Genomic DNA, 15,120 nt, shown 5'->3' on the forward strand with positions numbered 1-15,120 from the left:
CTTCAAAGTCTTAAACTGTTTGGTGATTTCTGTCATGTCTTTGTGATTTTAGTGCATTTTCTTCCTGTTGTGTGAAGCACTTTGAATTCCTTGTGTACGGACTGGGCTCTACAAATAAACTTGCTTTGCCATACAGTATGAAAAATATGGAAATTATTTCAGATATTCTGCATGAATTAAGCCCCTAAACATATTCAAATATAGCAGTGATACAATAGTCACAAAGATCAACCATTTTGTATATTACTTTAAATTCAAATCATTGTAAAATATCACTAACCAAATCGTCAGCATTCCAAAAAGTAAGGATATGTAGGATTAGGATGACTGCACTCATCCATCTGCCCTGTGTCATGTCTTTAATGTCATAGGAAGAATGAATCAGAATGCAGTTACAGTGCTGTATTAAACCAGTGCCCTCAACTCTCCATGGAGCCTAAATGAGAGTCCAGTCTTGAGGGAAATTTGCCGACTGCTGCCGCATCGATATATTCCTGTGGCCGTAAGTGGCAGACAAAGTCCCTCCACATCTGTTATCATTATCATCAGTAAACCATTTCAGCTCTGTAACTAAATCCAATCATTATCAATAGAGTCAGCAGCGACGATCTGGGCCGGTCCGACGGGCGTGTGCTCTCCAGCAGAGAGGGGCCAGACTCCCATCAAACGCTGCAGTCTTATCTGAGTGGTACAGCCACGGACCCCAGCCTCGTCTGCCCCCCCCCTGCACCTCCAGCCCCACCACGCTCCACTGTGTCGCCCCGCAAAGAGATCAAGGACGTGACATTTTACCGGAACGCCACGCAATTTCCACCGTCGGGTAATATGAAAGGGAGTGAACGGAATACCTGGTCAACTAGCGTGCGTCAGGCGGCAGGGAGTATTCTCTGCCCCATAATGTCTATCCACCAGTGCATAAGCAGAGATTCCAAAGCACTATGGAGAAGAGTGCTGTTTCATCCTCTTGGCTATTTATGCTGTTTGAGACGCTTCATCACTTCTCCTCTCTCCAGCCATGGTCCTGCGCCTCAATAATTTGTCTTGCCCGCTATTTCTTTGGGGTATAGCCCCAGCTGCAACCACAGCTTCAACACACTCGCCCCGTTTCTGCTTATGAAAGATGAGAGAAACGGCTGTGCTTCGATCCCGCTGAGAGGAGACGGTGGTCCAGGCCGAGCCGAGGAAGTCGTGGTGACCTTTCCCTGGGGCTAAAGAACCGACTGATGAGGATTTCTTATATAGACAGAGGCCAATGGGGTCTGACAATTTACATTTACAATATACACACACGAGAAACAAAGGCGCTGCCGGCCAGATGTTGAAGCCTTGTGAATGTGGACGGTCACAATAGACCCTCAGTGCCACTGGACTGATTTACGTTTTATGAGGAACACAGCATTGGAAATGCGTCATGGTCCAGTAGGAAATCTATAATGTGTAAAAGACCAGGACACTATATTTAAATGTATTCATCACTTGCACATCTGTGTTCATCTTTTTATGGGCAAAAACCTCTCGCCACAAGAACAGTTTCTTTCCCTCTGCCGTTGGACTCATGAACATTTTATAACCTGTGCCAATTCAACTATTATTCAAACCAATAACCATTCATTGCACTGCAGTTGTTTTTGCATTATTCTGACCAACTGTAAACTGAGCATATATTCAGACCAAGTCTATTTCATTTTATTGGTAAATTCAAAATTTTATATTTTGTCATATTATTCATTGTTGTGTGTTGCACCTTAATGCCAAAGCAAGTTCCTAGTTAAATACAAATAGAACAAGACACAGAGTAAAAAGACAAAAAGAGTCTGTAGAAAGTCAGTTTGGCACATTTTCCCTTATGTATCTGTTGCATTTGTGCTAATGTCTGGAAAATTTAGCCACTTTAAAATTCCCTGAAAGCTTAGTCTTTCCATTTGATAAAACGTCCGATGCCGTTTTAGTCCAGTCCCTGACCATCTCCTTGTTAATGTTGTTTTTGCTGCCACTAAAAGTACATTCCACCTGTTATTTCCATGGTTGGAGTTTAAAGTCAAATGGAAAGCCGGGTGAAGACAGTTTGCGGTGCCTCATTAATCTCGTAGTGACAATTTTCTGTATAGTATTTCTTAATGCAGACAACTACTGCCAGCCTAAAGAGGACAATAACTATTAAACATTGGCATGTGGGCTGTATATAACAAGTGCCAACAAGTGCAAACTTACACATACCTTATCTCTGACAAAATAGGCCAGTAGCAATATCCTTTGTCCTCAGGGGGCTGGTATCTAAATCATCTTCATCCCATGATAGCCTGGCTCTAAACCTGCTGATCAGGCTCCTTCTTATATAGGACACCCAGACAGCGTGTCAGCAGCCTGTGCCAACTCACGCCGGCCAAACAAACAGTGCTAAAGGATCACAACAACCGCTCCTGACCATTTCTCTTTCTATTGTCTTCACAATAAATGGACAAAGGCACCATTAAAGGTAAAGTGGGTCCCAAAACGCAGGCAAGTGCAGGTATGATGATAGACCTGTAACATTTGCTGCTGGTTTTGTTGTCCCCTTCTGAGCGTCTGTCTGGCACAAACAGCATTGCTTCGGGGTCATAAATAAAACACAAGGCGTCCTGGCCCGGTGGATGGAGGAAAACATGGAGAGTTATGAGCAAGTATAAACGGTGTATTACATGGCATACAAAGAGGATGACACCAATCGGGCAGTAGGCAGTTCATTGTGTTTGAAACAGACACAAACAGGTGAGGCCGTGTGTGTAAATGTGTGTAAATGTGTGTAAATGTGTGCAAATGTGTGTAAATATGAGTAAATATGTGATCCCGTGCAAATGTGGCATTATACTCTGGGCTGGCAATATCAGTGCTCTCCATCTCCAGCGCTGGCCTTATCTTCATCAAACCACACGCTCACCCCAGCACTTAAACACTTCCTGTTGGATTGCCGCGGGCACCTCACTTTTCAATGGTGGCGCCAATGTTATAAAAGGAAAAGTTTCAATAAAAATCAAGGTTTACAAGGAGTTATTTAAACTGACGGTTACTGTTATGGACCTTTTTCAATTCCTTTTTTTTTTTTAAGAATTTTTTGGTCCGATGGCTTTATTAGACAGGAAAGGAAAGTGTGAAATGGGGGTTGAGAGACAGAAGGACATGCAGGAATTTTTCATAATTCAAACTCACAATGTTTCTCAATTGCAAAGGTTTTGGTTCAATAATCTATCTCCATGTTTTATATTTGCCCTGGAATAAGAATAATCAAAACTAAAAAAATAATAGCAAAAGCTGCAATTCTCACAAATTTGTGCTGAAATGGAACTGCAAAATGAAAAATTGAAAATTGGAGATTTTTCCAAAGCACAGATTACAAATAACTACTTCTAAATACAATTTGAAATGCTCTCTTGGTTAGTTGGTAGGATTTTAGCTAGGGCAATACATTTAATACAAATTAATAATTTTCTAATAGTCAACAATATCCTTGGTTCTTTTTAACTGAGGGATCTACAGTCAATCCTCTGCTCTGTCAATAAAAGCATATGGTTTGAACTATGGAGGAAGTTAAAAGGCAATTTAAATTGTTCAGAAAATGTATACTGAAAGCCATTTTATTTGTTCATAAGACAAAATAAGTTTCAACAGCAATCGATCAATACAAGAAAATAATAATAATCATGATAAATTTTTTGTCGTATTGTCCAACTTTAATTAGAGCCATGGTATACTTGTGACTTGATCAAATCCAACACACTGACACAAAACAAGAGCTCCTCTCCTCGGCCCCGCCCTTGTACATGAGGCCTACAGGACCAGATCTGCTATAATTACCTCATTATGCTCGTTAACAATGTCTGGGCCGTGTCTCTGCTCTCCTTGTCTTTTCTTTATCTGAGTGTGACATGCTCTGCTCCTCGTCTCGCTGTGTGCATCTGCCGCCCTTAATAAACGCACCGCTTCGTGCTTGTTGCTCCTGATGTTGTCTCTCGTGGGGATTGTATCTTTTATCTATGCTTCGTATAAAAAAGACGCTTCGGCACGCAGCTCCTCGAGATCTCAACCAATGATTTCAGGATAAACCGGCAACAAAAAAGATACCAGTGCGTGATATAGGATCCAAAACACTGAACAACGTTTGAGTCAATGCGCAGATCATTTTAAAATTAAATATAGAGTCTCGTTATTGCAAACTGTGCCCTGCATGGGACCCCTCTGTAGTGCCATGCCCAATTAGCCCGGATCAATTCAGAGTGCAAACTGCTACAACTCCAGCATCGGGCCCATTATGAAAGTTCACATCGGCGGGATGCTAACAAGGACACTTCTGGAGAGACGGCATCTTTCCTAGGTAGACGGTGAACAAAGCGTGACAAATGTATTCTGAGCTGTGAAAAACTCCGGAGTGCGATGAACAGAAAGCAATGTAGGTCATAAACATTACACCAAACATCAAAACACGCTTATATAACTTTACACGTTGGGGACGGTTGGGTTTGCAAATTATTAGCCAAATGAGATGAGAGGCTTCCCAAAATACAGCCGGCAGAAGGCGAACACGAAGCAGTGCCAGGGAAAACAGAGCTGTTTGGAGTCCAATAATGAGGATAATGTAAGAGATCAAACTGCATCAGCCACAACACTGGGCTAGGATCACTTTAATGCTAAAATGAGAGCTTATTAAATGGAGCTTATGTAATATTCAGCTAGGATGATAAAGCATGTTTTGGATGCAATTAAAGAGACAAAAAAGTCATAAACTGCAATTGCACTCAACATAGAATCACATTTGAACCTATAATACCGGATTCCCTGTCTGACATCTTGGGTATTCACGAGTTTCAGAAAAAATTGGACCGTTATCATAGCAATTAACTATTCAAATCCAAATGTTGTGTAATGATCCCCCATCCTCAAAATGACACCATATAAAAGGGAAACTGAAACCCATGAATAGGGCATAAAATTGTCACTGTCTTATCATCTATACAATGTTTATATAGAATTTACTCTAATGTTTTCATGAATGTTTGTGCTTTTATGTGAAGTGACTTTTGAGGTGGTTTATGGAAAGTTTATAAAACTTTTAAAACAGCAATAGGAAGAGTTGAAGAATTGCCAAGCATGTTAGTCTTTCCGTAATTTGTTCCAGAGTACTCAAGTCGACGTTTATTTATTTTATTATGAACACTTAAGAGACTTTTAATCTTGCTCCGCCGTACATTTTGCAACTACTTGACATTTCACTTCGGCGTCTGAACCTTAATTCTCCTCTGCACCGCTTAAAATCAATGAGTTGTCATGTTTCTTTTTCACATTTGCTTTCTGATTAGCGTTGCCCTGTTTTGCCACGCTCCTTGCCTGGCGCCCTGGTCTGCGGCTGCGTTTTCTTGGTGGGCGTAGTGTGTAATAGGATGGCACAGTAGGTGAGCTTAAATGAGGCCAGTGTATGAGGATTACTCACCCACTCACAACCTGATCCCCCCACTACTGTGTAATCCAACACTAATGAATATATCATGGCTGACACAGCAGATAAGGCAACTAGGAACTACAGTCACAACACAGCATTGTCGACAGACAGTAGCTGGCTGTTTACCCACAATGCCTTGGCGCCGGAGGAGGCACTGAGAGTACCAGTGTATGAGTGGATCGCTTCATCTATCTCAGTTATGGCTGATTCACATGAAGTGCGAGAATAGAGTGAGAAAGGCTAAATGAAAGAGTCGATACACTTAACACTCCAATAGGGCACTAACATAGATTTAATACTAAACCAAACTGTGAACTAAATGAATTTCTATAAGTTTCAATTGAAAGAAGTCCATTTCAATGCAGCACTCAATATGAAGGACAGTAAAAGTGTCCAAAACATCCATTTTCATATGACATCATTGTCTTAGATTGACACTGTATGGAAAATGTCCACAATAACTATTATATTAATGTTGTCTCCTTGCACATGGAAAGACCTTGAAATAATGTATTAATTTGTTCATTATGTTCTTTCAGCCTTATGAAATATGTCGGACAAACCAAAGCAAAAATTAGGCTAAAAATTAACTAAAGTACGCTATATACTAATATATACTATTATGTGTTACTGTTAACTCGATAACGATTAGTTTCATTAATATTATCATGTGCTCTTGGTAATATTAAAGATTTATAAAGATATAGATCAATACCATTCTAAAACTATATAAGAAAGGTTAATTTTTTTTTTCCAATATTAGTACTCGACACTAGTTTTAGAACCGCTTGGTATCTGGTGATACTTCTGACAACCTTAATCCGTGTATGTTTTTGTATTAATCATGATAATAAACCATTCATAAAATATTAATACAGCCAAGACCTCATGGTTTTACATGCAATCTTAAATTCTGGATTAAAAATGAATAGGCGGTGTGAAGAGGGGCAGGATAAAAGTAGCTCAGAGGACAAAGACGACGCAGCAGAGGGAAAAACTCACAACAAAGTCAAAGAAAGTGTCGACATCTCTGGATTAAAATGATTTTCAGAGAGAGCTGCGCGACTTATGCTCTAATGTGTGCTTGGTGCAGTGTAATTGATGCCAGAGGACAATGGGTCCATGACATAATACACAAAAAGGCTCAAACCATTCTGTTACAGTGGTCATAGCTTAATTAAATAGTATTATCAAGATGTTTTAGTCCATAACAAGCAGATTAGGTGTCTTCCAATCCTTGTTATGCTATGTAGTTTTAATCCCTTACCGTTTCAGACCTAATGAAACTATTTATGATAAGCTCTGAATACAATAAGCGTCCATGGCAACAATCCAGCATGTTTACAGCATGTAACCTTATGTGCATCGACTGAACAAATAAACCATAGTATTACACCTAGCAACAGAAATATACAGTATTAAATGACTTGTCTATGTATGGTGTGTCTTTATTGGTATGAAAGTCTGCTGCTCTGTGTGTATTTTAAATTGCCCTTTTGGGACAGATAAAAGTAAGCAGGTGTTCAGACACGAGGGCGGAGCAAATGCAGTGCACCTTTAATTACTACTGACAAAATGCATACATGAAATAAGTATGTCAATAAAATGGCTGGACGGATGTGGGTAAGTAAGCTATGGTTGAAACATCTTCCACAAAATGATCTAAATTGAAAACACAAATGTAATCTCAAATGTAAAGCTTTTAGCCTATCACTAGCTAAATGTTCTTACCAAAACGATAGTTAACTTTAACGGTTAAATCATATAGGATTCACTATGACTTTTTAAACATTAAAAATCTACAATATTTTCTAATAACTTGGCGCTTTTGTGGAACGAATAAATTGGTATCGGTTGCAAGAAAATAATTAACTAAAACATGTGCCGCTAGCTTAGCAATTAATTTACTTTACAGTTTGTCCCACAGACGTATAAAAAGTTATGTCCAATTTGTGAACGAATGTGGACTTACCATGAAGCTGTGGCCATCAGAGACATGACATCATCTTCCCCAAATAAAAGATTGTAAAGTCAAGGCCGATGTTGATTTACAGTCTCCCAAACAATAAATCAAAGACGGGCGGATATTCTGAGTCAATGCGTCATTCACGCAGTAAACTGCACAATCAACAGTGCGTCAACTTGTACTGCGCAAAAACACTGGACAGAGGAGCAATTTAACCCAAATATAATGCGAAATTAAGGACAAGGAAGCAATTGACAGAGAGGGCAGCGATTTCATACAGGAACTGATGTAAAAAGGGGGTTTTCTGTAGCTCTCTGGACAAAGACATTTTTCAAAGGCTCAGATTAACGCATCAAGGCAAAAGGAAGGTCAGTCAGTGGTATCTCTCATTTATATTCAAGATATCATGTGGCTACTCTTATTGGTTTTCAGCTTTTGTTTTTAGCCTCTATATATATTGTGCCTTGGAGCTGGAAACCCTAAGGGAATGTCATTTAGAGACATTTTATGGACACATTCCCCAAATCTCTTTAATATCGTTTTCAAACATTCCATTTTCCCAATATTGGTTCCACAATAATTATTAATTTATCTGCTCGACTGAAGCAATATCCACAGAGGGTTTTTCCAGTTTTGTAATTGTAACCACCAATATGATATTTGCTTCCCTGGGGAGCGCGGCAATCTTTCCTCTCTCTCAAACGCTATTGAACACTGTAACAAGGTAATTCACTTTCCCAAATTAAATTCATTTCCATATGTGACGTGTCTATTTGGAGCACAGTTTTCCATCACAGGTTCAATAGTATAATTGTGTTGGATTTATTGCTCTTTGTCTAAGGGCCACTTTCTGGGAAGGCAGATTGGACGATGCTCTGTCATTATTTTGATTAAGACCGTCTGTCCACTGCTGCATGAATACTGATATGACTGAGAGCAACTAAGTGTAAAGGGAGATACCAGAGGAGGCAGTGCAAAAGAGATGCATTTCATTGGCCTGTCATTACCTAAAACTTTACATTTAATGAATCCCTTCATCATTCACAGGTAAGTGAACATATACTGGTTTATACACCAAGTTTGTCGTATACGTTTATATTTATCCAATAGAAAAAAGACTACTGGTCTCATCTGGGAAAATATAAACTTTCAGAATGTTATTACCTGTATAGCCTGGTTTTGTACTTTATTTTATTTTTTTTTTTTTTCAAGATTTTCTGGCCGAAGACTCAGTTTGGGAGGATAGGACACAACAGTGTGAAATAGGGAAAGAAAGAGTAGAGGCCTGGTAGTCAACCTACGACGCCAATTGAAAAGGGGTCTCCTGACACACCCTCTACCTCTGTATATGTTTTAAGCTCCCCCCTTTGTCTCCCTCTCGTCGCCTCCTTCTCCTGTTGCTATAATCAGTTTCCCCTGGCTGCCTTGACAATCCTTCTGACCCTCAGCTCCTTAAATCACCTCAATGTATTCCGCACCAAACACTGACAGCCCCTCGACATGATCCCCCACCACTTGACACACAGCGGGTGCACTCCCATCCTCCCATCTGCCCATCCCAAATCCAAACAGCCCCCAAGATGCGGCTGGAGAGGGAGGAAGGAGGGAAAACTCCTCTGCTTGACGGCATACACAAACAGAGGAACGATCCAGAGACTTTTCAATACAACTCAAGGGATTCACCCAGAGCACAAGTCTTTGAATGTGTGAGTCTACAACTGACGGTCTCTGAGGAGGACACAAAGCAAACCGCAGATGAAACAATTGTTGACACTTCATTCTGAGAGATAGTTGGTTCCTTTAACCCTTGTCTAACCCAGTCTGTGCTGTAATGGCTGAATCACCATAAAGTGACAAGTGCAGCGCTTTGATCATTGCAGACGCTTAAGTAATGAGGCCAGCAAAGCAACATTTGAGAATCACTAATTTTGGTGCAATGCAACAGGGCTATTTATGCGTGAGCGCTCATAGTGTTGCATTCTCTTGTTTGTATAAGTGTTTTTCTCTCTGCAGAAGAACTGGTAAAAGGAGCCTGGGGCAATAACAGGTGTCTAAAGTGCAAAAGGGCAGTACTGGACCACTCTTCCCTGGAGTTGCTAACAGGCAGCCGGCAAACGTACCCTGCTCTCCTCCTACACAGCATCAGTGCTTCAGCTGTAGGGCTGAGGGCAGCTGGAAAACTGCCAAACCCTGCCACACATGTTATTATCTGCTGCTAATGAATACATAAAGACAACAATATTCAACCTGAAGCTGGTGGAGAAAAAGCAGGATGAGTAGATCACATTAAGACCTGTACTGCAGACAGAGATGCAGAAACGCATCTCCCAAAAATTGTTGCTCATAAGCAGGGCCGACCCAGCCTATAAGCGAACTAAGCAGCCGCGTAGGGCCCCGAGGCTTTAATAGGGCCCCCAATCTGGCAACCCGTTTTATGCGAAGTGCAAGCGCAGCGTGCGCCACTAGTGTAGTAGCGCTGCTGGCGCGGCAGCGCACACAGCGGTAACACATAACGCACAAACCGCATTTATTTGTAATGACAATCTGACAACCAGGGCACCAAACCTGCGCTGATTGGGCAACTTCATTGTGCGCGAGCAGAACGAGAGCAAAACATAAACACAACAGAACATGGTCCCTGCGTGGTCCTCATGTCATGTCCAGAGGAATATATCCCCCCGATGCCGAAAAACGAAAGAAGAAACTTCTTGAGATGTAAAGAAACTGCAAACTCAACAACACTTTCCAGGTAGTGAACTTATCTTACAAAGAGACGGTTAATGCTGCTGTTTGAAACAACACGATTCTGTCACGTTCGCTCAGGCTGGAGGCGACGAGAGCTCTGCCCCGCGCATAATAATATGTGTGAATGAAAGATAATAAGCTTCACATTTACACCAGCCCGGTAGTGTTAGCTGCAGGTGAGGCCGGTGAGGGGCGTCTATGCCCCGGGTCACTAAGAGGCGGAGATCCGGTCCGGACGAGCGCCGTCTCGTCCAGAACCTCTGACGTGAGACTTTGGAGTGAACAGTGTGCGGCCCTGTCCCGGGCCCCTGTCCCGGGCCCCTGTGCAGCCTCAGTCAGAGATGAGCGGTTTGCGTCTCTCTCTCTCACATCACCATGTGTGAGATCAATCGTGACTCGTGATGTCTGTTTTACTTTGACTTCTTAACGTGGAATGAGAGGAACGTAAAGGTTTATGCGTGTAAGGTCCATCAGCCAATCACATCGCAGCATTGTTTCATGCAGGAGTCCAGTGTGTGATGTTCTGATCAGAACAAACATTTATATTGTAATTAACTTTTAATAGAGCAATAAAACATTTAAATTTATTTAAAAAGCATCATTAGACTATTTGTTATAAATTATAATAAATTGATAGTGAAAAATAACCAGACATATTATTATTACGTCTGTTATAGAATAATACTATATATTTTTATACAAAAGTGGAAAAGTTGCAGAAACGCAGTCTCTTCACAATAGCTAGGTTTGGACCTTCACTTTTAGTTCTGTTCATTCTCTGGGAATAACATGTTTGCACTGTTTTATCAGTGTTAATTGTTAATCAAGCAATGCTTATGCCATTTGTTTAATTTAATATAACTTGTTTTGTCACTTTGGCAAGAAGGAACAGTTGGGAGCAGTAAAAGATAAATTAGTAAGGATAACTATTACTTTTACATTTTCAGTTAAAATGAATCAATTTGACCATAATTATTTTCATAGCCAATATTGTATTGAGTAATTAAGTACACTAATGTATTAATAACTGGCTTTAATCATTTTCTCCTGGCTCAGTTTCATCACATCATCATTTTATAGCATTACAACCTCAACATTTTACTCTTACTTTATCCGGCTGGACCACATTAAAATGCAGCAGAAGACACAGAAAAGGTCTGAAAATTTCTGGGGGAGGGCCCCCAGACCCCCCCCTGTTCATTCATTTAAACTAATGTGCTAATGTGGCTGTCGACCCTTAACGCTCACAAATACGCCCAAAAACATATCTGGGATGTGTGTTATTTGTACAGGGAGTAGAGGTGATGTCAGTGGAATACCAAGTTGCATTGTGGGATTTAAGTTATCAATATTTGAATTTGTGAGGTGTTGAGAATAAACTAACAGGCAAACAGATGCTCTGGAGTTTTGTTGCGCTTTGTTTGCGTTGAAGAAAGTTCCCATATGTGAATTGTTCACTGACAATGGCAATAAAACTGATTCTGATGACGTGGTGAGGGGCCCCCAAAAATGTTTTCGCTTAGGGCCCCCTGAAGGCTTGGGCCGGCCCTGCTCATAAGGATTCCTCCAAGACAGAGATTATTAAGGCTACTGAGTTGTGGGATAAGAAATTCAGCCTGGGCATGAGTAAATTAATGACTCATGTTTTTAATGGTCGAAATGCTATCAGGTACTTTCTGATATTCAAACATTTAGAAACACTATGTTGTGAGATACTGACTTAAACTACAATCAAGTCCAAATTCCCCTGACTCACATTCACCTTGGCCTCATTTCGGCTCCTCTCTGTTTTCCTGATTGCAACAGTGCAATTATTTATACCTTTAATTACTCTGCCTCCAGGTTTCTATGGATCCTTGTGGACCATCACTCATGGCGACCTTGGCCTTTTTCCTATCCCACTTGATCCTTCAATCCCTGCCTTCAATATCCAGTGCATTGAAGCTGGTTGAAAGGATGCAAAGTGGTCTCGCTTTCAAAGGATGTCTACTATCTAGTCCTTATCTGTTATTGGCTTCTTGGTTGTCTCCTCCCCTGGCCTTTTCTGCTCTTTTCTGCGCTTTTCAGAGCAGACCACATGTTTTCTACTCTTCTTTTTCTTCATAAATCCCACTTCCATCCATCTTTTTGATGGGACGACTCAATTAACTGGGCAGAGCCAGAGGAGGAGATTACAGCTGCCCTGCACAGTAGCAGGTTACGGATGCACTCCCATTGCAGTCAGCGTCTCTGACAACACCTCTGCTGCTCCTGCTACATGTAAAGAGTTGTGGCTGCCATACAGAGCTCAGGCTGCATAAACAGTCTGATCATTCGACCAGCAGCAGCTCTCCGGAGGCTCTTTGCCTCTGGGCACATGCACCGGCTCCATTCAGCTGCAGAGGCTGTATGAGGCACACTGTGTGCATGTGAGCGCTGCAGTGTGTTTATGGATGTTTTACAGATGGTGACAAGTCATTGTCAGCCGCACTGCCCTCCCTCCTCCCCCAGGTTCAACTGGAGCAGGCGGCAGGCCACTGAGGCATGCTGGGATATTCCTCACACCACCGGGCTCAACAGCGATGAACAAATATAAAGGTATTTGACCAAATTGTGTTAGTGATAAACACTGTGCTATACGGGCAGATGAGCTAACCACACATGTAACAAACAGACATCAGATAGAGCAAACTGCCAGCATCTCGCATCTGCCACTTCCTGTTATATGATTAACAGAAGTAGAAGAACAGTGCGTGTGCTGCGGGCACAGCAGATGTGTAACGGGCCACAGAGGGTAAAGATGGCAGCTGCATGGCACAAGGCCAGGTGAGCTCTTTATTCACTGCTACACCTGCACTGATTTCAGCACTGCCCCGCCCTGGTTCTCTCCTGCAATATCTCATTTTATATAAATATCCTCTGCTGACTCTGCTGCCTGTTGATATCCAGCTCAGTTCTGAGTTCTTCTTCTCTCCCGCTCCTTCTGAGCATTGTAGTTTGGGGTTACTCATCCCTGTCTCTGCCCCGCCACAACAGAACTACTGCAGCAGCAGGAGATAAGATTAGTAGACTAGAAAATCGTTGTAGTCTGCTGTGACTGTTTGCCTTTATTGCATGTTAAAGAAGAATTATTGATAATGTCATTTAATCAAGCGCACTATTTTGTAATACGGACCCAGAGCAAGGCGAGTTTATTAGAAGAGCACAATTCATACACAAGGCAATTCAAAGAGGTTTGTTCTGTACAGCGTGACAGAATGTTGAATATTTCCTGAATTCATAAGAACGGTTGCAAAATATTCTGGAAAAAACGGTTGTAAAACATTGGGAAACATGATTGGCTTTGCTCAAATTTGTTGATATCTTTCAGTTGCTTTGACCTAATATTTACTGGTATTGACCACAGTGATCCTGGATAGTATAAAACGCAGGGGAAACTCTGCTCAGATCTATTCTAATTTGCCTCTGATCTGTTATGGCCCTGTTATATTGCAACTCATGTTATTGTAAAAAGTTATTTCAATTTTTTTGTAATTCATTTGACTGATTCAGTGAGACCACTGTCACGGTGCAGAGGGAACTATGACAGCAGCAATCATAGGCTGCTGGTACTTAACATTAAGTCATTTGGCTATTAGCTGGGGGAGGGGAACAAGCACTCGTGGTGAGAAAACGAATGTTAATTTTTTTAGCTCCAAAGCAACAAGCGATGTAATGCGAGTCTGGTTTGTGTCGGGAAAATATCACATTTGAATAGCAAAGCAGAAAATTGTAGACCATTTGCATAATACATTATAGATGAGCTGTTGTAAAGAAAGCCAGCAGTAATTTACTTTCACTAAAGATAAAAAAAAAACATACATCTTTTAACCAAGCATCCAAAAACAATTTAAATGCAAATAACAGAAAATGGTGTCTAAGAATTCTGAAAGTGAAAACCAAAGCCTCATTTCTCTGCGATCGTCTTCTCAAATCAGTTGGCAGTGGAGGGCAGTGTGATTCTGTGGAGACCCTGTTGCATGCAGTGCTCTAAATGTTTAATTAGCCAAAGAAAATCACCAACCGAACATGATAAAACTACAACATACAGTCGCACACTTCCAACAGGTAAATAAAAGCAAATAAAAAACATGTGCATTTCATCACTATTGCACATCAGCCCTTAGTAAAAAAACAAAAGCACCTGGTACATGTATTCCACTGCACATGTTATGCACAATGTTATTCTTAACTAACCCAAACGCCATTAAATGTTCAAACAAAACTAACTCAAATAGTAGTATTTTTTTTTCCTGGTAGAGGTAGATCTAAGGCAAGGGTGTGATTCTGTAGCAAGCACCTCCACCTTGCAGCCTAATTAACGTCCTCACTCCAGCGCTCACTGCCGCTCTTGAGCTGCTCCCTGACAAACTGTCTGTCCCCACCGAAAACACACGTCTTACCTTCTCAGAGATGCTTCCCAGTGGATTCCTCCCAAGTCCTTTTCCCCCACTTCTCCCCGGTTCGCTGTCTGTATGCACTTGCGCCTTTTTTTCTCCTCTTCTCTCTATCAAATTGATTGTGCCCCTGTTCTGTGCTGATGCTGCAGTGATAGGAAAACACACCCTCCTCCGGCCGCGCTCTCTGCCTCCCTGGCTCTGATTGGCTGGCTGCTAGAGGTGACATCACCCTCCCTCTGCCTCCTCGTCCCTCCTCCATCTCCCTCTCTCTCCTCTTCACCTCAGTGTCTCTATAGGTTCTGACCATTCCTGTGTTATTACACCCAAGTCCCTCCTCCATCTCCTCCTTGTCCTCTACTGCCACTCTTCAGACTGCGTGCATTATGAGGTTCAAACGTTCACAGTATATTCAGCCAAGGAGCTCCAAGATCACTGTTACGTTCTCACTTTCACTCTGCTCCCACTGCAAACTGTACATTCGAATGCGGCTGCAAGCTAGTATCTAATCAAAAGGTTATGGG

The 15,120-nt window shown here is 41.5% G+C and overlaps 1 protein-coding gene across 4 annotated transcripts in view; it reads right to left on the reverse strand.

Annotated features, from left to right (window-relative positions):
• Positions 1-14,872, reverse strand: part of l1cama (L1 cell adhesion molecule, paralog a) — a 47,963-nt gene extending 33,091 nt beyond the window's left edge. For 3 of the 4 annotated variants that reach the window (XM_072449973.1, XM_072449972.1, XM_072449971.1), the window contains exon 1: positions 14,603-14,871. The gene's annotated coding sequence lies outside the window, so the exon portion shown is untranslated. Of the gene's footprint in view, positions 1-14,602 lie in introns of all 4 variants that reach the window. The other variant, XM_072449974.1, reaches the window with a different exon arrangement.
• Positions 14,873-15,120: the final 248 nt, after the last annotated feature.

The sequence above is a fragment of the Eucyclogobius newberryi genome, unplaced genomic scaffold, assembly GCF_026437365.1.
Source record: "Eucyclogobius newberryi isolate DKJ021-1_F unplaced genomic scaffold, fEucNew1.0.hap1 SCAF_17, whole genome shotgun sequence".
NCBI lineage: Eukaryota > Metazoa > Chordata > Actinopteri > Gobiiformes > Gobiidae > Eucyclogobius > Eucyclogobius newberryi.